The following is a 22,631-nucleotide window of genomic DNA, read 5'->3' on the forward strand; positions in this document are numbered from 1 at the left end:
CGATAATCTAAACTCACTGGAGAACGACCATTAGGTGCCCGAGGCAGCTATAGGCCGTTGGAGACAAGTCGGCTGGAGGCCGATGTATTGAATCTCGACGCAATTTGAGTGACCCATCGTCATTAGAAGGCCCTGAACGTTACAATTAACTATCATTTATGCGTCGGATCGAAAATCTACTCACAGGAGAATTTCATACGGTGCTCGAGACAGCAATATCCCCTTGGAGACAATTCCGCTGGAGGCCGATGTATTGAATCTCGACGCAATTTGAGAGTTCCATCGGCATTAGGAGGCCATGAACGTTACAATTAACTAACATTTTTGCGTCGGATTCGAAAATCTAGACTTACAAGAGAACGACCATAAGGTGCCCGAGACAGCATTAGACCCTTGGAGACAAGTTGGCTGGAGGCCGATGTATTGTATATCGACGCAATTTGAGTGTTCCATCGTCATTAGGAGGCCCTGAACGTTACAATTAACTATAATTTATGCGTCGGATTCGAAAATCTAGACTCACAGGAGAACGACCATAAAGTGCCCGAGGCAGCATTAGACCCTTGGAGACAAGTCGGCTGTAGGACGATGTATTGGATCGCGACACAATTTGAGTGTTCCATCGTCATTAGGAGGCCCTGAATGTTACAATTAACTATCAGTTTTTCGTCGGATTCGAAAATCTAGACTCACAGCAGACGAACCATTTGGTGCCCGAGGCAGCAATATCCCCTTGGAGACAAATCGGATGGAGGACGATGTATTGAATCCCGACGCAATTTGAGTCTTCTATCGTCATTAGGAGGAGCTGAACGTTACAATTCACTATCATTTTTGCGTCGGATTCGAAAATCTAGACTCACAGGAGAAGGATCATATTGTGCCCGAGACAGCAATATCCCCTTGGAGACAAGTCGGTTGGAGGACGATGTATTGGATCGCGACGCAAAAGAGTGTTCCATCGTCCTTAGGAGGCCCTGAATGTTACAATTAACTATCAGTTTTTCGTCGGATTCGAAAATCTAAACTCACAGGAGAACGACCATTAGGTGACCGAGGCAGCAATAGACCATTGGAGACAAGTCGGCTAGAGGCCGATGTATTGAATCTCGACGCAATTTGAGTGTCCCATCGTCATTAGAAGGCCCTGAACGTTACAATTAACGTTACTATTAACGGATTCGAAAATCTACTCAAAGGAGAAGTTCATACGGTGCTCGAGACAGCAATATCCCCTTGGAGACAAATCCGCTGGAGGCCGATGTATTGAATCTCGACGCAATTTGAGAGTTCCATCGGCATTAGGAGGCCATGAACGTTACAATTAACTATCATTTTTGCGTCGGATTCGAAACTCTAGACTTACAAGAGAACGACCATAAGATGCCCGAGGCAGCTTTAGACCCTTGGAGACAAGTCGGCTAGAGTACGATGTATTGAATCTCGACGCAATTTGAGAGTTCTATCGTCATCAGGAGGCGCTGAACGTTACTATTCACTATCATGTTTGCGTCGGATTCGAAAATCTAGACTCATACGTTTAGGATCATATGGTGTCCGAGGCAGCAACAGACCCTTGGAGACAAGTCGGCTGGAGGACGATGTATTGAATCTCGACGCAATTTGAGTGTCCCATCGTCATTACAAGGCCCTAAACGTTACAATTAACTATCATTTTTGCGTCGGATTCGATAATCTAAACTCACAGGAGAACGACCATAAGTTGCCCGAGGCAGCAACAGACTCTTGGAGACAAGTCGGCGGGAGGCCGATGTATTGAATCTCGACGCAATTTGAGTCTTCCATCGTCATTACAAGGCCCTGAACGTTACAATTAACTATCTTTTTTGCGTCGGATTCGAAAATCTAGACTCACAGGACAACGACCATAAAGTGCCCGAGGCAGCAATAGACCCTTGGGGACAAGTCGGCTGGGTGACAATGTATGGAATCTCGACGCAATTTGAGAGTTCCATCGTCATTAGGCGGCCCTGAACGTTACAATTAACTATCATTTTTGCGTCGGAGTCGAAAATCTAGACTCACAAGAGAACGACCATAAAGTGCCCGAGGCAGCATTAGATCCTTGGAGACAAGTCGGCTGGAGGACGATGTATTGGATCGCGACGCAATTTGAGTGTTCCATCGTCCTTAGGAAGCCCTGAATGTTACAATTAACTATCATTTTTGCGTCGGATTCGAAAATCTAGACTCACAGGAGAACGACCATAAGGTGCCCGAGGCAGCAATAGACCCTTCGAGACAAGTCGGCTGGAGGCCGATGTATTGAATCTCGACGCAATTTGAGTGTTCCATTGTCATTACAAGGCCCTGAACCGTACAATTAACTATCAGTTTCGCGTCGGATCCGAAAATCTACTCACAGGAGAAGTTCATACGGTGCTCGAGACAGCAATATACCCCCTTGGAGACAAATCGGCTGGAGGACGATGTATTGAATCTCGACGCAATTTGAGTCTTCTATCGTCATTAGGAGGCGCTGAACGTTACAATTCACTATCATTTTTGCGTCGGATTCGAAAATCTAGACTCACAGGAGAAAGATCGTATTGTGCCCGAGACAGCAAAATCCCCTTGGAGACAACTCGGCTGGAGGACAATGTATTGAATCTCGACGCAATTTGATTGTCCCATCGTCATTAGGAGGCCCTAAGCGTTACAATTAACTATCATTTCTGCGTCGGATTCGATAATCTAAACTCACAGGAGAACGAGCATTAGGTGCCCGAGGCAGCAATAGACCGTTGGAGACAAGTCGGCTGGAGGCCGATGTATTGAATCTCGACGCAATTTGAGTGTCCCATCGTCATTAGAAGGCCCTGAACGTTACAATTAACTATCATTTATGCGTCGGATTCGAAAATCTACTCACAGGAGAAGTTCATATGGTGCTCGAGACAGCAATATCCCCTTGGAGACAATTACGCTGGAGGGCGATGTATTGAATCTCGACGCAATTTGAGAGTTCCATCGGCATTAGGAGGCCATGAACGTTACAATTAACTATCATTTTTGCGTCGGATTCGAAAATCTAGACTTACAAGAGAACGACCATAAAGTGCCCGAGGCAGCATTAGACCCTTGGAGACAAGTCGGCTGGAGGACGATGTATTGAATCTCGACGCAATTTGAGTGTCCCATCGTCATTACAAGGCCCTGAACGTTACAATTAACTATCATTTTTGCGTCGGATACGAAAACCTAGACTCACAGGAGAACAACCATAAGGTGCCCGAGGCAGCAATTAACCCTTGGAGTCAAGTCGGCTGGAGGACGATGTATTGAATCTCGACGCAATTTGAGAGTTCCATCGTCATTAGGCGGCCCTGAACGTTACAATTAACTATCATTTTGGCGTCGGATTCGTAAATCTAGACTTACAAGAGAACGACCATAAAGTGCCCGAGGCAGCATTAGACCCTTGGAGACAAGTCGGCTGGAGGACGATGTATTGGATCGCGACGCAATTTGAGTGTTCCATCGTCTTTAGGAGGCCCTGAATGTTACAATTAACTATCAGTTTTTCGTCGGATTCGAAAATCTAGACTCACAGCAGACGAACCATTTGGTGCCCGAGGCACCAATATCCCCTTGGAGCAAAATCGGCTGGAGGACGATGTATTGAATCTGACGCAATTTGAGTCTTCTATCGTCATTAGGAGGCGCTGAACGTTACAATTCACTATCATTTTTGCGTCGGATTCGAAAATTTAGACTCACAGGAGAAAGATCATATTGTGCCCGAGACAGCAATATCCCCTTGGAGACAAGTCGGCTCGAGGACGATGTATTGAATCTCGACGCAATTTGAGTGTCCCATCGTCATTTGGAGGCCCTAAACGTTACAATTAACTATCATTTTTGCGTCGAATTCGATAATCTAAACTCACAGGGGAACGACCATACGGTGCCCGAGGGAGCTATTGACCCTTGGAGACAAGTCGGTTGGTGGACGATGTATTGGATCGCGACGCAAAATGAGTGTTCCATCGTCATCAGGAGGCTCTGAATGTTACAATTAACTATAAGTTTTTCGTCGGATTCGAAAATCTAAACTCACAGGAGTACGACCATAAGGTGCCCGACCGTTGGAGACAAGTCGGCTGGAGGCCGATGTATTGAATCTCGACGCAATTTGAGTGTTCCATCGGCATTACAAGGATCTGAACCGTACAATTAACTATCAGTTTCGCGTCGGATTCGAAAATCTACTCACAGAAGAAGTTCATACGGTGCTCGAGACAGCAATATACCCCTTGGAGACAAATCGGCAGGAGGACGATGTATTGAATCTCGAATCAATTTGAGTCTTCTATCGTCATTAGGAGGCGCTGAACGTTACAATTCACTATCATTTTTGCGTCGGATTCGAAAATTTAGACTCACAGGAGTAAGATCATATTGTGCCCGAGACAGCAATATCCCCTTGGAGACAAGTCGGCTGGAGGACGATGTATTGAATCTCGACGCAATTTGAGTGTCCCATCGTCATTAGGAGGCCCTAAACGTTACAATTAACTATCATTTTTGCGTCGGATTCTATAATCTAAACTCACAGGGGAACGACCATACGGTGCCCGAGGCAGCTATTGACCCTTGGAGACAAGTCGGTTGGAGGACGATGTATTGAATCTCGACTCAATTTGAGTGTCCCATCGTCATTAGGAGGCCCTAAACGTTACAATTAACTATCATTTTTGCGTCGGATTCGAAAATCTAGACTCACAGCAGAAGGATCATATTGTGCCCGAGACAGCAATATTCCCTTGGAGACAAGTCGGCTGGAGGACGATGTATTGAATCTCGACGCAATTTGAGTGTCCCATCGTCATTAGGAGGCCCTAAACGTTACAATTAACTATCATTTTTGCGTCGGATTCGATAATCTAAACTCACAGGGGAACGACCATACGGTGCCCGAGGCAGCTATTGACCCTTGGAGACAAGTCGGCTGGAGGCCGATGTATTGAATCTCGACGCAATTTGAGAGTCCCATCGTCATTAGAAGGCCCTGAACGTTACAATTAACTATCATTTATGCGTCGGATTCGAAAATCTACTCACAGGAGAAGTTCATACGGTGCTCGAGACAGCAATATCCCCTTGGAGACAATTCCGCTGGAGGCCGATGTATTGAATCTCGACGCAATTTGGAAGTTCCATCGGCATTAGGAGGCCATGAACGTTACAATTAACTATCATTTTTGCGTCGGATTCGAAAACCTAGACTTGCAAGAGAATGACCATAAGGTGCCCGAGGTAGCATTAGACCCTTGGAGACAAGTCGGCTGGAGGACGATGTATTGAATCTCGACGCAATTTGAGAGTTCTATCGTCATCAGGAGGCGCTGAACGTTACTATTCACTATCATTTTAGCGTCGGATTCGAAAATCTAGACTCACAGGAGAAGGATCATATGGTGCCCGAGGCAGCAACAGACCCTTGGAGAAAAGTCAGCTGGAGGCCGATGTATTGAATATCGACGCAATTTGAGTGTTCCATCGTCATTAGGAGGCCCTAAACGTTACAATTAACTATAATTTTGGCGTCGGATTCGATAATCTAAACTCACAGGAGAACGACCATAAGGTGCCCGAGGCAGCATTAGACCCTTGGAGACAAGTCGGCTGGAGGACGATGTATTGAATCTCGACGCAATTTGAGTGTCCCATCGTCATTGGGAGGCCCTAAACAAAACAATTAACTATCATTTTTGCGTCGGATTCGATAATCTAAACTCACAGGGGACGACCATACGGTGCCCGAGGCAGCTACTGACCCTTGGAGACAAGTCGGTTGGAGGACGATGTATTGAATCTCGACGCAATTTGAGTGTCCCATCGTCATTAGGAGGCCCTAAACGTTACAATTAACTATCATTTTTGCGTCGGATTCGAAAATCTAGACTCACAGCAGAAGGATCATATTGTGCCCGAGACAGCAATATCCCCTTGGAGACAAGTCGGCTGGAGGACGATGTATTGAATCTCGACGCAATTTGAGTGTCCCATCGTCATTAGGAGGCCCTAAACGTTACAATTAACTATCATTTTTGCGTCGGATTCGATAATCTAAACTCACAGGGGAAGGACCATACGGTGCCCGAGGCAGCTTTTGACCCTTGGAGACAAGTCGGTTGGAGGACGATGTATTGGATCGCGACGCAAAATGAGTGTTCCATCGTCATTACAAGGCCCTGAACCTTAAAATTAACTATCAGTTTCGCGTCGGATTCGAAAATCTACTCACAGGAGAAGTTCATACGGTGCTCGAAACAGCAATATACCCCTTGGAGACAAATCGGCTGGAGGACGATGTATTGAATCTCGACGCAATTTGAGAGTCCCATCGTCATTAGAAGGCCCTGAACGTTACAATTAACTATCATTTATGCGTCGGATTCGAAAATCTACTCACAGGAGAAGTTCATACGGTGCTCGAGACAGCAATATCCCCTTGGAGACAATTCCGCTGGAGGCCGATGTATTGAATCTCGACGCAATTTGAGACTTCCATCGGCATTAGCAGGCCATGAACGTTACAATTAACTATCATTTTTCCGTCGGATTCGAAAATCTAGACTTGCAAGAGAACGACCATAAGGTGCCCGAGGCAGCATTAGACCCTTGGAGACAAGTCGGCTGGAGGACGATGTATTGAATCTCGACGCAATTTGAGAGTTCTATCGTCATCAGGAGGCGCTGAACGTTACAATTCACTATCATTTTAGCGTCGGATTCGAAAATCTAGACTCACAGGAGAAGGATCTTATGGTGCCCGAGGCAGCAACAGACCCTTGGAGACAAGTCAGCTGGAGGCCGATGTATTGAATATCGACGCAATTTGAGTGTTCCATCGTCATTAGGAGACCCTAAACGTTACAATTAACTATAATTTTGGCGTCGGATTCGATAATCTAAACTCACAGGAGAACGACCATAAGGTGCCCGAGGCAGCATTAGACCCTTGGAGACAAGTCGGCTGGAGGACGATGTATTGAATCTCGACGCAATTTGAGTGTCCCATCGTCATTGGGAGGCCCTAAGCAAAACAATTAACTATCATTTTTGCGTCGGATTCGATAATCTAAACTCACAGGGGATCGACCATACGGTGCCCGAGGCAGCTATTGACCCTTGGAGACAAGTCGGTTGGAGGACGAAGTATTGGATCGCGACGCAAAATGAGTGTTCCATCGTCATTAGGAGGCCCTGAATGTTACAATTAACTATCAGTTTTTCGTAGGATTCGAAAATCTAAACTCACAGGAGAACGACCATTAGGTGCCCGAGGCAGCAATAGAGCGTTGGAGACAAGTCGGCTGGAGAACGATGTATTGAATCTCGACGCAATTTGAGTGTCCCATCGTCATTAGAAGGCCCTGAACGTTACACTTAACTATCATTTTTGCGTCAGATTCGAAAATCTAGACTTACAAGAGAACGACCATAAGGTGCCCGAGGCAGCTTTAGACCCATGGAGACAAGTCGGCTGGAGGACGATGTATTGAATCTAGACGCAATTTGAGAGTTCTATCGTCATCAGGAGGCGCTGAACGTTACTATTCACTAACATTTTTGCGTCGGATTCGAAAATCTAGACTCACAGGATAAGGATCATATGGTGCCCGAGGCAGCAACAGACCCTTGGAGACAAGTCGGCTGGAGGCCGATGTATAGAATATCGACGCAATTTGATTGTTCCATCGTCATTAGGAGGCCCTAAACGTTACAATTAACTATCATTTTTGCGTCGGATTCGATAATCTAAACTCACAGGGGAACGACCATACGGTGCCCGAGGCAGCTATTGACCCTTGGAGACAAGTCGGTTGGAGGACGATGTATTGAATCTCGACTCAATTTGAGTGTCCCATCGTCATTAGGAGGCCCTAAACGTTACAATTAACTATCATTTTTGCGTCGGATTCGAAAATCTAGACTCACAGCAGAAGGATCATATTGTGCCCGAGACAGCAATATTCCCTTGGAGACAAGTCGGCTGGAGGACGATGTATTGAATCTCGACGCAATTTGAGTGTCCCATCGTCATTAGGAGGCCCTAAACGTTACAATTAACTATCATTTTTGCGTCGGATTCGATAATCTAAACTCATAGGGGAACGACCATACGGTGCCCGAGGCAGCTATTGACCCTTGGAGACAAGTCGGCTGGAGGCCGATGTATTGAATCTCGACGCAATTTGAGAGTCCCATCGTCATTAGAAGGCCCTGAACGTTACAATTAACTATCATTTATGCGTCGGATTCGAAAATCTACTCACAGGAGAAGTTCATACGGTGCTCGAGACAGCAATATCCCCTTGGAGACAATTCCGCTGGAGGCCGATGTATTGAATCTCGACGCAATTTGAGAGTTCCATCGGCATTAGGAGGCCATGAACGTTACAATTTACTATCATTTTTGCGTCGGATTCGAAAACCTAGACTTGCAAGAGAACGACCATAAGGTGCCCGAGGTAGCATTAGACCCTTGGAGACAAGTCGGCTGGAGGACGATGTATAGAATCTCGACGCAATTTGAGAGTTCTATCGTCATCAGGAGGCGCTGAACGTTACTATTCACTATCATTTTAGCGTCGGATTCGAAAATCTAGACTCACAGGAGAAGGATCATATGGTGCCCGAGGCAGCAACAGACCCTTGGAGACAAGTCAGCTGGAGGCCGATGTATTGAATATCGACGCAATTTCAGTGTTCCATCGTCATTAGGAGGCCCTAAACGTTACAATTAACTATAATTTTGGCGTCGGATTCGATAATCTAAACTCACAGGAGAACGACCATAAGGTGCCCGAGGCAGCATTAGACCCTTGGAGACAAGTCGGCTGGAGGACGATGTATTGAATCTCGACGCAATTTGAGTGTCCCATCGTCATTGGGAGGCCCTAAACAAAACAATTAACTATCATTTTTGCGTCGGATTCGATAATCTAAACTCACAGGGGAACGACCATACGGTGCCCGAGGCAGCTACTGACCCTTGGAGACAAGTCGGTTGGAGGACGATGTATTGAATCTCGACGCAATTTGAGTGTCCCATCGTCATTAGGAGGCCCTAAACGTTACAATTAACTATCATTTTTGCGTCGGATTCGAAAATCTAGACTCACAGCAGAAGGATCATATTGTGCCCGAGACAGCAATATCCCCTTGGAGACAAGTCGGCTGGAGGACGATGTATTGAATCTCGACGCAATTTGAGTGTCCCATCGTCATTAGGAGGCCCTAAACGTTACAATTAACTATCATTTTTGCGTCGGATTCGATAATCTAAACTCACAGGGGAAGGACCATACGGTGCCCGAGGCAGCTTTTGACCCTTGGAGACAAGTCGGTTGGAGGACGATGTATTGGATCGCGACGCAAAATGAGTGTTCCATCGTCATTACAAGGCCCTGAACCTTAAGATTAACTATCAGTTTCGCGTCGGATTCGAAAATCTACTCACAGGAGAAGTTCATACGGTGCTCGAAACCGCAATATACCCCTTGGAGACAAATCGGCTGGAGGACGATGTATTGAATCTCGACGCAATTTGAGAGTCCCATCGTCATTAGAAGGCCCTGAACGTTACAATTAACTATCATTTATGCGTCGGATTCGAAAATCTACTCACAGGAGAAGTTCATACGGTGCTCGAGACAGCAATATCCCCTTGGAGACAATTCCGCTGGAGGCCGATGTATTGAATCTCGACGCAATTTGAGAGTTCCATCGGCATTAGCAGGCCATGAACGTTACAATTAACTATCATTTTTGCGTCGGATTCGAAAATCTAGACTTGCAAGAGAACGACCATAAGGTGCCCGAGGCAGCATTAGACCCTTGGAGACAAGTCGGCTGGAGGACGATGTATTGAATCTCGACGCAATTTGAGAGTTCTATCGTCATCAGGAGGCGCTGAACGTTACAATTCACTATCATTTTAGCGTCGGATTCGAAAATCTAGACTCACAGGAGAAGGATCATATGGTGCCCGAGGCAGCAACAGACCCTTGGAGACAAGTCAGCTGGAGGCCGATGTATTGAATATCGACGCAATTTGAGTGTTTCATCGTCATTAGGAGACCCTAAACGTTACAATTAACTATAATTTTGGCGTCGGATTCGATAATCTAAACTCACAGGAGAACGACCATAAGGTGCCCGAGGCAGCATTAGACCCTTGGAGACAAGTCGGCTGGAGGACGATGTATTGAATCTCGACGCAATTTGAGTGTCCCATCGTCATTGGGAGGCCCTAAGCAAAACAATTAACTATCATTTTTGCGTCGGATTCGATAATCTAAACTCACAGGGGATCGACCATACGGTGCCCGAGGCAGCTATTGACCCTTGGAGACAAGTCGGTTGGAGGACGAAGTATTGGATCGCGACGCAAAATGAGTGTTCCATCGTCATTAGGAGGCCCTGAATGTTACAATTAACTATCAGTTTTTCGTAGGATTCGAAAATCTAAACTCACAGGAGAACGACCATTAGGTGCCCGAGGCAGCAATAGAGCGTTGGAGACAAGTCGGCTGGAGGACGATGTATTGAATCTCGACGCAATTTGAGTGTCCCATCGTGATTACAAGGCCCTAAACGTTACAATTAACTATCATTTTTGCGTCGGATTCGATAATCTAAACTCACAGGAGAACGACCATAAGGTGCCCGAGGCAGCAACAGACCCTTGGAGACAAGTCGGCGGGAGGCCGATGTATTGAATCTCGACGCAATTTGAGTGTTCCATCGGCATTAGGAGGCCCTGAACGTTATAATTAACTATCATTTTTTCGTCGGATTCGATAATCTAAACTCACAGGAGAACGACCATAAGGTGCCCGAGGCAGCAACAGACCCTTGGAGACAAGTCGGCGGGAGGCAGATGTATTGAATCTCGACGCAATTTGAGTGTTCCATCGGCTTTAGCGGGCCCTGAACGTTACAATTAACTATCATTTTTGCATAGGGTTCCAAAATCTAGACTCACAGGAGTACGACCATAAGGTGCCCGAGGCAGCAATAGACCCTTGGAGACAATTCGGCTGGAGGACGATATATTGAATCTCGTCGCAATTTGAGAGTTCCATCGTCATTAGGCGGCCCTGAACGTTACAATTAACTATCATTTTTGCGGTGGATTCGATAATCTAAACTCACAGGAGAACGACCATACGGTGCCCGAGGCAGCAACAGACCCTTGGAGACAAGTCGGCTGGAGGACGATGTATTGAATCTCAACGCAATTTGAGTCTTCTATCATCATTAGGGGCGCTGAACGTTACAATTCACTATCATTTTTGCGTCGGATTCGAAAATCTAGACTCACAGGAGAAAGATCATATTGTGCTCGAGACAGCAATATCCCCTTGGAGACAAGTCGGCTGGAGGACGATGTATTCAATCTCGACGCAATTTGAGTGTTCCATCGTCATTAGATGGCCCTGAACGTTACAATTAACTATGATTTTTGCGTCGGATTCGAAAATCTAGACTCACAGGGGAACGACCATACAATGCCCGAGGCAGCTATTGACCCTTGGAGACAAGTCGGTTGGAGGACGATGTATTGGATCGCGACGCAAAATGAGTGTTCCACCGTCATTAGGAGGCCCTGAATGTTACAATTAACTATCAGTTTTTTGTCGGATTCGAAAATCTATACTCACAGGAGATCGACCATAAGGTGCCCGAGGCAGCAATAGACCGTTGGAGACAAGTCGGCTGGAGGCCGATGTATTGAATCTCGACGCAATTTGAGTGTTCCATCGTCATTACAAGGCCCTGAACCTTACAATTAACTATCAGTTTCGCGTCGGATTCGAAAATCTACTCACAGGAGAAGTTCATACGGTGCTCGAGACAGCAATATCCCCTTGGAGACAAGTCGGCTGGAGGACGATGTATTGAATCTCGACGCAATATGAGTGTTCCATCTTCATTACAAGGCCCTGAACGTTACAATTAACTATCATTTTTGCGTCGGATTCGAAAATCTAGACTCACAGGAGAACGACCATAAGGTGCCCGAGGCAGCAATAGACCGTTGGAGCCAAGTCGGCTGGAGGACGATGTACTGGATCGCGACGCAATTTGAGTGTTCTATCGTCATTAGGAGGCGCTGAACGTTACAATTCACTATCATTTTTGCGTCGGATTCGAAAATCTAGACTCACACAAGAAGGACCATGTGGTGCCCGAGGCAGCGATATCCCTTTGGAGATAAGTCGGCTGGAGGCCGATGTATTGATTCTCGACGCAATTTGAATGTTCTATCGTCATTAGAAGGCCCTGAACGTTACAATTAACTATCATTTTTGCGTCGGATACGAAAATCTAGACTCACAGGAGAACGACCATAAGGTGCCCGAGGAAGCAATAGACCCTTGGAGACAAGTCGGCTGGAGGACGATGTATTGAATCTCGACGCAATTTGAGAGTTCCATCGTCATTAGGCGGCCCTGATCGTTACAATTAACTATCATTTTGGCGTCGGATTCGTAAATCTAGACTTACAAGAGAACGAGCATAAAGTGCCCGAGGCAGCATTAGACCCTTGGAGACAAGTCGGCTGGAGGACGATGTATTGGATCGCGACGCAATTTGAGTCTTCTATCGTTATTAGGAGGCGCTGAACGTTACAATTCACTATCATTTTTGCGTCGGATTCGAAAATCTAGACTCACAGGAGAAAGATCATATTGTGCTCGAGACAGCAATATCCCCTTGGAGACAAGTCGGCTGGAGGACGATGTATTGAATCTCGACGCAATTTGAGTTATCCATCGTCATTAGAAGGCCCTGAACGTTACAATTAACTATGATTTTTGCGTCGGATTCGAAAATCTAGACTCACAGGGGAACGACCATAAGGTGCCCGAGGCAGCAATAGACCGCTTGAGACAAGTCGGCTGGAGGCCGATGTATTGAATCTCGACGCCATTAGAGTGTTCCATCGTCATTACAAGGCCCTGAACCTCACAATTAACTATCAGTTGCGCGTCGGATTCGAAAATCTACTCACAGGAGAAGTTCATACGGTGCTCGAGACAGCAATATCCCCTTGGAGACAAGTCGGCTGGAGGACGATGTATTGAATCTCGACGCAATATGAGTGTTCCATCTTCATTACAAGGCCCTGAACGTTACAATTAACTATCATTTTTGCGTCGGATTCGAAAATCTAGACTCACAGGAGAACGACCATAAGGTGCCCGAGGCAGCAATAGACCGTTGGAGCCAAGTCGGCTGGAGGACGATGTACTGGATCGCGACGCAATTTGAATGTTCTATCGTCATTAGGAGGCGCTGAACGTTACAATTCACTATCATTTTTGCGTCGGATTCGAAAATCTAGACTCACACAAGAAGGACCATGTGGTGCCCGAGGCAGCGATATCCCTTTGGAGATAAGTCGGCTGGAGGCCGATGTATTGATTCTCGACGCAATTTGAATGTTCTATCGTCATTAGAAGGCCCTGAACGTTACAATTAACTATCATTTTTGCGTCGGATACGAAAATCTAGACTCACAGGAGAACGACCATAAGGTGCCCGAGGAAGCAATAGACCCTTGGAGACAAGTCGGCTGGAGGACGATGTATTGAATCTCGACGCAATTTGAGAGTTCCATCGTCATTAGGCGGCCCTGATCGTTACAATTAACTATCATTTTGGCGTCGGATTCGTAAATCTAGACTTACAAGAGAACGAGCATAAAGTGCCCGAGGCAGCATTAGACCCTTGGAGACAAGTCGGCTGGAGGACGATGTATTGGATCGCGACGCAATTTGAGTCTTCTATCGTTATTAGGAGGCGCTGAACGTTACAATTCACTATCATTTTTGCGTCGGATTCGAAAATCTAGACTCACAGGAGAAAGATCATATTGTGCTCGAGACAGCAATATCCCCTTGGAGACAAGTCGGCTGGAGGACGATGTATTGAATCTCGACGCAATTTGAGTTATCCATCGTCATTAGAAGGCCCTGAACGTTACAATTAACTATGATTTTTGCGTCGGATTCGAAAATCTAGACTCACAGGGGAACGACCATAAGGTGCCCGAGGCAGCAATAGACCGCTTGAGACAAGTCGGCTGGAGGCCGATGTATTGAATCTCGACGCAATTAGAGTGTTCCATCGTCATTACAAGGCCCTGAACCTCACAATTAACTATCAGTTTCGCGTCGGATTCGAAAATCTACTCACAGGAGAAGTTCATACGGTGCTCGAGACAGCAATATACCCCTTGGAGACAAATCGGCTGGAGGACGATGTATTGAATCTCGACTCAATTTGAGTCTTCTATCGTCATTAGGAGGCGCTGAACGTTACAATTCACTATCATTTTTGCGTCGGATTCGAAAATCTAGACTCACAGGAGAACGACCATAAGGTGCCCGAGGCAGCAATAGACCCTTGGAGACAAGTCGGCTGGAGGCCGATGTATTGGATCTCGACGCAATTTGAGTGTTCCATCGTCATTAGAAGGCCCTGAACGTTACAATTAACTATCATTTTTGCGTCGGATTCGAAAATCTAGACTCACAGGAGAACGACCATAAGGTGCCCGAGGCAGCAATAGACCCTTGGTGACAAGTCGGCTGGAGGCCGATGTATTGAATCTCGACGCAATTTGAGTGTTCCATCGTCATTAGGAGGCCCTGAACGTTACAATTAACTATCATTTTGGCGTCGGATTCGTAAATCCAGACTTACAAGAGAACGACCATAAAGTGCCCGTGGCAGCATTAGACCCTTGGAGACAAGTCGGCTGGAGGACGACGTATTGGATCGCGACGCAATTTGAGTGTTCCATCGTCATTTGGAGGCCCTGAATGTTACAATTAACTATCAGTTTTTCGTCGGATTCGAAAACCTAGACTCACAGCAGACGAACCATTTGGTGCCCGAGCCAGCAATATCCCCTTGGAGACAAATCGGCTGGAGGACGATGTATTGAATCCCGACACAATTTGAGTCTTCTATCGATATTAGGAGGCGCTGAACGTTACAATTCACTATCATTTTTGCGTCGGATTCGAAAATCTAGACTCACAGGAGAACGACCATAAGGTGCCCGCGGCAGCAATAGACCCTTGGAGACAAGTCGGCTGGAGGCCGATGTATTTAATCTCGTCGCAATTTGAGTGTTCCATCGGCATTAGCAGGCCCTGCATGTTAAAATTAACTATCATTTTTGCGTCGGATTCGAAAATCTAAACTCACAGGAGAACGACCATAAGGTGCCCGAGGCAGCAACAGACCCTTGGAGACAAGTCGGCTGGAGGCCGATGTATTGCATCTCGACGCAATTTGAGTGTTCTATCGGCATTAGGAGGCCCTGAACGTTACAATTCACTATCATTTTTGCGTCGGATTCGATAATCTAAACTCACAGGAGAACGACCATAAGGTGCCCGAGGCCGCATTAGACTCTTGGAGACAAGTCGGCTGGAGGCCGATGTATTGAATCTCGACGCAATTTGAGTGTTCCATCATCATTAGAAGGCCCTGAAAGTTACAATTAACTATCATTTTTGCGTCGGATTCGAAAATCTAGACTCACAGGAGAACGACCATAAGGTGCCCGAGGCAGCAATAGACCCCTGGTGACAAGTCGGCTGGAGGCCGATGTATTGAATCTCGACGCAATTTGAGTGTTCCATCGTCATTAGGAGGCCCTGAACCTTACAATTCACTATCATTTTTGCGTCGGATTCGAAAATCTAGACTTACAAGAGAACGACCATAAAGTGCCCGAGGCAGCATTAGACCATTGGAAACAAGTCGGCTGGAGGACGATGTATTGGATCACGACGCAATTTGAGTGTTCCATCGTCACTAGGAGGCCCTGAATGTTACAATTAACTATCAGTTTTTCGTCGGAATCGAAAATCTAGACTCACAGCAGACGAACCATTTGGTGCCCGAGGCAGCAATATCCCCTTGGAGACAAATCGGCTGGAGGACGATGTATTGAATTCCGACGCAATTTGAGTCTTCTATCGTCATTAGGAGGCGCTGAACGTTACAATTCACTATCATTTTTGCGTCGGATTCGAAAATCTAGACTCACAGGAGAACGACCATAAGGTGCCCGAGGCAGCAATAGTCCCTTGGAGACAAGTCGGCTGGAGGCCGATGTATTGAATCTCGACGCAATTTGAGTGTTCCATCGGCATTAGGAGGCCCTGAACGTTAAAATTAACTATCATTTTTGCGTCGGATTCGATAATCTAAACTCACAGGAGAATGACCATAAGGTGCCCGAGGCAGCAACAGACCCTTGGAGACAAGTCGGCTGGAGACCGATGTATTGAATCTCGACGCAATTTGAGTGTTCCATCGGCATTAGGAGGCCCTGAACGTTACAATTAACTATCATTTTGGCGTCGGATTCGTAAATCCAGACTCACATGAGAACGACCATAAAGTGCCCGAGGCAGCATTAGACCCTTGGTGACAAGTCGGCTGGAGGCCGATGTATTGAATCTCGACGCAATTTGAGTGTTCCATCGTCATTAGGAGGCCCTGAACGTTACAATTAACTATCATTTTGGCGTCGGATTCGTAAATCCAGACTTACAAGAGAACGACCATAAAGTGCCCGTGGCAGCATTAGACCCTTGGAGACAAGTCGGCTGGAGGACGACGTATTGGATCGCGACGCAATTTGAGTGTTCCATCGTCATTTGGAGGCCCTGAATGTTACAATTAACTATCAGTTTTTCGTCGGATTCGAAAACCTAGACTCACAGCAGACGAACCATTTGGTGCCCGAGCCAGCAATATCCCCTTGGAGACAAATCGGCTGGAGGACGATGTATTGAATCCCGACACAATTTGAGTCTTCTATCGATATTAGGAGGCGCTGAACGTTACAATTCACTATCATTTTTGCGTCGGATTCGAAAATCTAGACTCACAGGAGAACGACCATAAGGTGCCCGCGGCAGCAATAGACCCTTGGAGACAAGTCGGCTGGAGGCCGATGTATTTAATCTCGTCGCAATTTGAGTGTTCCATCGGCATTAGCAGGCCCTGCATGTTAAAATTAACTATCATTTTTGCGTCGGATTCGAAAATCTAAACTCACAGGAGAACGACCATAAGGTGCCCGAGGCAGCAACAGACCCTTGGAGACAAGTCGGCTGGAGGCCGATGTATTGCATCTCGACGCAATTTGAGTGTTCTATCGGCATTAGGAGGCCCTGAACGTTACAATTCACTATCATTTTTGCGTCGGATTCGATAATCTAAACTCACAGGAGAACGACCATAAGGTGCCCGAGGCCGTATTAGACTCTTGGAGACAAGTCGGCTGGAGGCCGATGTATTGAATCTCGACGCAATTTGAGTGTTCCATCATCATTAGAAGGCCCTGAAAGTTACAATTAACTATTATTTTTGCGTCGGATTCGAAAATCTAGACTCACAGGAGAACGACCATAAGGTGCCCGAGGCAGCAATAGACCCCTGGTGACAAGTCGGCTGGAGGCCGATGTATTGAATCTCGACGCAATTTGAGTGTTCCATCGTCATTAGGAGGCCCTGAACCTTACAATTCACTATCATTTTTGCGTCGGATTCGAAAATCTAGACTTACAAGAGAACGACCATAAAGTGCCCGAGGCAGCATTAGACCATTGGAAACAAGTCGGCTGGAGGACGATGTATTGGATCACGACGCAATTTGAGTGTTCCATCGTCACTAGGAGGCCCTGAATGTTACAATTAACTATCAGTTTTTCGTCGGAATCGTAAATCTAGACTCACAGCAGACGAACCATTTGGTGCCCGAGGCAGCAATATCCCCTTGGAGACAAATCGGCTGGAGGACGATGTATTGAATTCCGACGCAATTTGAGTCTTCTATCGTCATTAGGAGGCGCTGAACGTTACAATTCACTATCATTTTTGCGTCGGATTCGAAAATCTAGACTCACAGGAGAACGACCATAAGGTGCCCGAGGCAGCAATAGTCCCTTGGAGACAAGTCGGCTGGAGGCCGATGTATTGAATCTCGACGCAATTTGAGTGTTCCATCGGCATTAGGAGGCCCTGAACGTTAAAATTAACTATCATTTTTGCGTCGGATTCGATAATCTAAACTCACAGGAAAACGACCATACAGTGCCCGAGGCAGCAATAGACCCTTGGAGACAAGTCGGCTGGAGGCCGATGTATTGAATCTCGACGCAATTTGAGTGTTCCATCGTCATTAGGAGGCCCTGAACGTTACAATTAACTATCATTTTTGCGTCGGATTCGAAAATCTAGACTCACAGGATAACGACCATTTGGTGCCCGAGGCAGCAATATCCCCTTGGAGACAAATCGGCTGGAGAACGATGTATTGAATCCCGACGCAATTTGAGCCTTCTATCGTCATTAGGAGGCGCTGAACGTTACAATTCACTATCATTTTTGCGTCGGATTCGAAAATCTACACTCACAGGAGAAGGATCATATTGTGCCCGAGACAGCAATATCCCCTTGGAGACAAGTCGGCTGGAGGACGATGTATTGAATCTCGACGAAATTTGAGAGTTCCATCGTCATTAGGCGGCCCTGAACGTTACAATTCACTATCATTTTGGCGTCGGATTCGAAAATCTAGACTCACAGGAGAACGACCATAAGGTGCCCGCGGCAGCAATAGACCCTTGGAGACAAGTCGGCTGGAGGCCGATGTATTGAATCTCGTCGCAATTTGAGTGTTCCATCGGCATTAGGAGGCCCTGCACGTTACAATTAACTATCATTTTTGCGTCGGATTCGAAAATCTAAACTCACAGGAGAACGACCATAAGGTGCCCGAGGCAGCAACAGACCCTTGGAGACAAGTCGGCTGGAGGCCGATGTATTGCATCTCGACGCAATTTGAGTGTTCTATCGGCATTAGGAGGCCCTGAACGTTACAATTAACTATCATTTTTGCGTCGGATTCGATAATCTAAACTCACAGGAGAACGACCATAAGGTGCCCGAGGCCGCATTAGACTCTTGGAGACAAGTCGGCTGGAGGCCGATGTATTGAATCTCGACGCAATTTGAGTGTTCCATCATCATTAGAAGGCCCTGAAAGTTACAATTAACTATCATTTTTGCGTCGGATTTGAAAATCTAGACTCACAGGAGAACGACCATAAGGTGCCCGAGGCAGCAATAGACCCCTGGTGACAAGTCGGCTGGAGGCCGATGTATTGAATCTCGACGCAATTTGAGTGTTCCATCGTCATTAGGAGGCCCTGAACCTTACAATTCACTATCATTTTTGCGTCGGATTCGAAAATCTAGACTTACAAGAGAACGACCATAAAGTGCCCGAGGCAGCATTAGACCATTGGAAACAAGTCGGCTGGAGGACGATGTGTTGGATCACGACGCAATTTGAGTGTTCCATCGTCACTAGGAGGCCCTGAATGTTACAATTAACTATCAGTTTTTCGTCGGAATCGAAAATCTAGACTCACAGCAGACGAACCATTTGGTGCCCGAGGCAGCAATATCCCCTTGGAGACAAATCGGCTGGAGGACGATGTATTGAATTCCGACGCAATTTGAGTCTTCTATCGTCATTAGGAGGCGCTGAACGTTACAATTCACTATCATTTTGGCGTCGGATTCGAAAATCTAGACTCACAGGAGAACGACCATAAGGTGCCCGAGGCAGCAATAGTCCGTTGGAGACAAGTCGGCTGGAGGCCGATGTATTGAATCTCGACGCAATTTGAGTGTTCCATCGGCATTAGGAGGCCTTGAACGTTAAAATTAACTATCATTTTTGCGTCGGATTCGATAATCTAAACTCACAGGAGAACGACCATAAGGTGCCCGAGGCAGCAACAGACCCTTGGAGACAAGTCGGCTGGAGACCGATGTATTGAATCTCGACGCAATTTGAGTGTTCCATCGGCATTAGGAGGCCCTGAACGTTACAATTAACTATCATTTTTGCGTCGGATTCGATAATCAAAACTCACAGGAGAACGACCATAAAGTGCCCGAGGCAGCAATAGACCCTTGGAGACAAGTCGGCTGGAGGCCCATGTATTGAATCTCGACGCAATTTGAGTGTTCCATCGTCATTAGGAGGCCTTGAACGTTACAATTAACTATCATTTTTGCGTCGGATTCGAAAATCTAGACTCACAGGAGAACGACCATTTGGTGCCCGAGGCCGCAATATCCCCTTGGAGACAAATCGGCTGGAGAACGATGTATTGAATCCCGACGCAATTTGAGCCTTCTATCGTCATTAGGGGGCGCTGAACGTTACAATTCACTATCATTTTTGCGTCGGATTCGAAAATCTACACTCACAGGAGAAGGATCATATTGTGCCCGAGACGGCAATATCCCCTTGGAGACAAGTCGGCTGGAGGACGATGTATTGAATCTCGACGAAATTTGAGAGTTCCATCGTCATTAGGCGGCCCTGAACGTTACAATTAACTATCATTTTGGCGTCGGATTCGTAAATCCAGACTCACAAGAGAACGACCATAAAGTGCCCGAGGCAGCATTAGACCCTTGGAGACAAGTCGGCTGGAGGACGACGTATTGGATCGCGACGCAATTTGAGTGTTCCATCGTCATTTGGAGGCCCTGAATGTTACAATTAACTATCAGTTTTTCGTCGGATTCGATAATCTAGACTCACAGGAGAACGACCATAAGGTGCCCGAGGCAGCAATAGACCCTTGGTGACAAGTCGGCTGGAGGCCGATGTATTGAATCTCGACGCAATTTGAGTGTTCCATCGTCATTAGGAGGCCCTGAACGTTACAATTAACTATCACTTTGGCGTCGGATTCGTAAATCCAGACTCACAAGAGAACGACCATAAAGTGCCCGAGGCAGCATTAGACCCTTGGAGACAAGTCGGCTGGAGGACGACGTATTGGATCGCGACGCAATTTGAGTGTTCCATCGTCATTTGGAGGCCCTGAATGTTACAATTAACTATCAGTTTTTCGTCGGATTCGAAAATCTAGACTCACAGCAGACGAACCATTTGGTGCCCGAGCCAGCAATATCCCCTTGGAGACAAGTCGGCTGGAGGACGATGTATTGAATCTCGACGCAATTTGAGTGTTCCATCATCATTAGAAGGCCCTGAAAGTTACAATTAACTATCATTTTTGCGTCGGATTCGAAAATCTAGACTCACAGGAGAACGACCATAAGGTGCCCGAGGCAGCAATAGACCCCTGGTGACAAGTCGGCTGGAGGCCGATGTATTGAATCTCGACGCAATTTGAGTGTTCCATCGTCATTAGGAGGCCCTGAACCTTACAATTCACTATCATTTTTGCGTCGGATTCGAAAATCTAGACTTACAAGAGAACGACCATAAAGTGCCCGAGGCAGCATTAGACCATTGGAAACAAGTCGGCTGGAGGACGATGTGTTGGATCACGACGCAATTTGAGTGTTCCATCGTCACTAGGAGGCCCTGAATGTTACAATTAACTATCAGTTTTTCGTCGGAATCGAAAATCTAGACTCACAGCAGACGAACCATTTGGTGCCCGAGGCAGCAATATCCCCTTGGAGACAAATCGGCTGGAGGACGATGTATTGAATTCCGACGCAATTTGAGTCTTCTATCGTCATTAGGAGGCGCTGAACGTTACAATTCACTATCATTTTGGCGTCGGATTCGAAAATCTAGACTCACAGGAGAACGACCATAAGGTGCCCGAGGCAGCAATAGTCCGTTGGAGACAAGTCGGCTGGAGGCCGATGTATTGAATCTCGACGCAATTTGAGTGTTCCATCGGCATTAGGAGGCCTTGAACGTTAAAATTAACTATCATTTTTGCGTCGGATTCGATAATCTAAACTCACAGGAGAACGACCATAAGGTGCCCGAGGCAGCAACAGACCCTTGGAGACAAGTCGGCTGGAGACCGATGTATTGAATCTCGACGCAATTTGAGTGTTCCATCGGCATTAGGAGGCCCTGAACGTTACAATTAACTATCATTTTTGCGTCGGATTCGATAATCAAAACTCACAGGAGAACGACCATAAAGTGCCCGAGGCAGCAATAGACCCTTGGAGACAAGTCGGCTGGAGGCCCATGTATTGAATCTCGACGCAATTTGAGTGTTCCATCGTCATTAGGAGGCCTTGAACGTTACAATTAACTATCATTTTTGCGTCGGATTCGAAAATCTAGACTCACAGGAGAACGACCATTTGGTGCCCGAGGCCGCAATATCCCCTTGGAGACAAATCGGCTGGAGAACGATGTATTGAATCCCGACGCAATTTGAGCCTTCTATCGTCATTAGGGGGCGCTGAACGTTACAATTCACTATCATTTTTGCGTCGGATTCGAAAATCTACACTCACAGGAGAAGGATCATATTGTGCCCGAGACGGCAATATCCCCTTGGAGACAAGTCGGCTGGAGGACGATGTATTGAATCTCGACGAAATTTGAGAGTTCCATCGTCATTAGGCGGCCCTGAACGTTACAATTAACTATCATTTTGGCGTCGGATTCGTAAATCCAGACTCACAAGAGAACGACCATAAAGTGCCCGAGGCAGCATTAGACCCTTGGAGACAAGTCGGCTGGA

This window comes from Schistocerca serialis, chromosome 2 (assembly GCF_023864345.2).
Source record: "Schistocerca serialis cubense isolate TAMUIC-IGC-003099 chromosome 2, iqSchSeri2.2, whole genome shotgun sequence".
NCBI lineage: Eukaryota > Metazoa > Arthropoda > Insecta > Orthoptera > Acrididae > Schistocerca > Schistocerca serialis.